A 3,504-nucleotide genomic window follows, 5' to 3' on the forward strand; every position below is an offset into this window, starting at 1 on the left:
GGTTCAAACCGTATCAAACCGGTTCAAACCGGATCATACCGGATGGAACAGGATCAAACCAGCTGAAACCGGTTCAAACCGGCTCAAACCGGTTCAGACCGGATGAAAACGGTTCAGACCGGATCAAACCGGATGGAACCGGTTGAATCCGGCTCATACTGGTTCAAACCGTATCAAACCAGTTCAGACCTGATGAAGCCGGTTCAGACCGGATCAAACCGGATGGAACCGGTTCAAACCGCCTCAAACCGGTTCAGTCCGGATCAAACCGGCTCAAAACGGTTCAAACCGGATTAGACCTGGTGAAACCGGTTCAGACCGCATCAAACCGGATGGAACCCGTTCAAACCGGCTCAAACTGGTTCAAACAGGATCAAACCGGTTCAGACCGGATGAAATCGGATGGATCCGGATCAAACCGGGTGGAACCGGATCAAACCGGCTCAAACGGGTTCAAACCGGATCAAACCGGCTCAGACCGGATCAAACCAGATGGAACCAGATCAAACCAGCTGAAACCGGTTCAAACCGGATCAAACGGGTTCAAACCGGATCAAACCGGCTGTAACTGGATCAAACCGGCTCAAACGGGTTCAGACCGGATCAAACCGGATGGAACCGGATCAAACCGGCTGAAACCGGTTCAAACCGTATCAAACCGGTTCAAACTGGATCTAACTGGTTGAAACCGGATCAAACTGGTTCAGACCGGATCAAACCGGATGGAACCGGATCAAAACAGCTGAAACCGGCTGAAACCGGCTCAAACCGGTTCAAACCGTATCAGACTGGATGAAAACGGTTCAGACCAGATTAAATCGGATGGATCCGGATCAAACTGGCTCCAACTGGTTCAAACCAGATAAATCCGGTTCAGACCAGATGAAACCGGATGGAACGGGATCAAACCAGCTGAAACCGGTTCGAACCGCCTCAAACCGGTTCAAACCGGATCAGACCGCATGAAACCGGTTCAGACCAGATCAAACCGGATGGAAACCGTTCAAACCGGCTCAAACTGGTTCGAACCGGATCAACCCGGTTCAGACCGGATGAAACCGGTTCAGACCGGATCAAACCGGATGGAACCGGATCATACCGGCTCAAACGGGTTCAAACCGGATCAAACCGGCTCAGACCGGAGCAAACCGGATGGAACCGGATCAAAGCAGCTGAAACCGGTTCAAACCGGATCAAACCAGATCAAACCGGCTCTAACTGGTTCAAACCGGATCAAACCGGTTCAGGCCGGATCAAAACGGATTGTACCGGATCAAACCGTCTCAAACTGGTTCATACCGGATCCAACAGGTTCAGACCGGATGAAACCTGTTCAGACCAGATGAAACCGGGTGGAACCGGATCAAAACAGCTGAAACCGGTTCAAACCGGCTCAAACCGGTTCAAACCGGATCAGACCGGATGAAACCGGTTCAGACCGGATCAAACCAGATGGAACCGGATCAAACCGGCTCAAACGGGTTCAAACCGGATCAAACCAGCTCAGACCGGATCAAACCGGATGTAACCGCATCAAACCAGCTGAAACCGATTCAAACCGGATCAAACCGGTTCAAACCGGATCAAACCGGCTCTAACTGGTTCAAACCGGATCAAACCGGTTCAGACCGATCAAACCGGATGGAACGGGATCAAACCAGCTGAAAACGGCTCAAACCGATTCAAACCGGTTCAAACCGGATCAGAGTAGATGAAAACGGTTCAGACCGGATTAAACCGGATGGAACGGGATCAAACCGGCTCAAACTGGTTCAAACCGGATAAATCCGATTCAGACCACGTGAAACCGGATGGAACCGGATCAAACCAGCTGAAACCGATTCAAACCGGCTCAAACAGGTTGAAATCGGATCAGACCGGATGAAACCGGTTCAGACCGGATCAAACCGGATGGAACCGTTTCAAACCGGCTCGAACTGGTTCAAACCGGATCAAACCGGTTCAGACCGGATGAAACCCGATGGAACCGGATCAAACCAGCTGAAACCGGTTCAAACCGGCTCAAACAGTTTCATTCCGAATCTAACCGGCTCAAACCGGTTCAAACCGGATCAGACCGGATCAAACCGGTTCAGACCGGATGAAACCGGTTCAGACCGGATCAAACCGAATGGAACAGGGTCAATCCGGCTCAAACGGGTTCAAACCGGATAAGACCGGATGAAAACGGTTGAGACCGGATTAAACCGGATGGAACCGGATCAAACCCGCTCAAATTGGTTCAAACCGGATAAATCCGGTTCAGACCAGATGAAACCGGATGGAACCGGATCAAACCAGCTGAAACCGGTTCAAACCGGATCATACTGGATGAGACCGGATCAAACCGGATGAAACCGTTTCAAAGCGGCTCAAACTGGTTCAAACCGGATTAAACCGGTTCAGACCGGATGAAACCGGATGGAACCAGATCAAACCAGCTGAAACCGGTTCCAACCGGCTCAAACCGGTTCCGTCCGGATGAAAACGGCTCAAACCGGTTCAAACCGGATCAGACCCGATGAAACCGGTTCAGATCGGATCAAACAGGATGGAACCGGTTCAAACCTACTCAAACTGTTTCATACCGGATCAAACCGGTTCAGACCGGATGAAACCGGTTCAGACCTGATCAAATCGGATGGAACCCGATCAAACCGGCTCAAACGGGTTCAAACAGGATCAGACCGGATCAAACCGGATGGAACCGGATCAAACCAGCTGAAACCGGCTGAAACCGGCTCAAACCGGTTCAAACCGGATCAGACTGGATGAAAACGGTTCAGACCGTATTAAACCGGATGGAACCGTATCAAACCGGCTCAAACTGGTTCAAACCGGATATCTCCGGTTCAGACCAGATGAAACCGGATGGAACCGGATCAAACCAGCTGAAACAGGTTCAAACCGGCTCAAACCGGTTCAAACCGTATCAGACCGGATGAAACCGGTTCAGACCGGATGAAACCGGATGGAACCGTATCAAACCGGCTCAAACTGGTTCAAACCGGATATCTCCGGTTCAGACCAGATGAAACCGGATGGAACCGGATCAAACCAGCTGAAACAGGTTCAAACCGGCTCAAACCGGTTCAAACCGTATCAGACCGGATGAAACCGGTTCAGACCGGATGAAACCGGATGGAACCGGTTCAAACCGGCTCAAACTGGTTCAAACCGTTTCAGACCGGATGAAACCGGATGGAACCGGATCAAACCAGCTGAAACCGGTTCAAACCGGCTCAAACCGGTTCAGTCCGGATCAAACCGGCTCAAACCGGTTCAAACCGGTTCAGACCTGATCAAACCCGATGGAACCGGCTCCAACCAGCTCAAACTGGTTCAAACCGGATCAAACCGGTTCAGACCGGATGAAACCAGTTCAGACCGGATCAAACCGGATGGATCCGGATCTAACTGGCTCAAACGGGTTCAAACCGGATCACACCGGCTCAGACCGGATCAAACCGGATGGAACCGGGTCAAACCAGCTGAAACCGGTTC

This window comes from Macaca mulatta, chromosome 1 (genome assembly GCF_049350105.2).
Source record: "Macaca mulatta isolate MMU2019108-1 chromosome 1, T2T-MMU8v2.0, whole genome shotgun sequence".
Taxonomy (NCBI): domain Eukaryota; kingdom Metazoa; phylum Chordata; class Mammalia; order Primates; family Cercopithecidae; genus Macaca; species Macaca mulatta.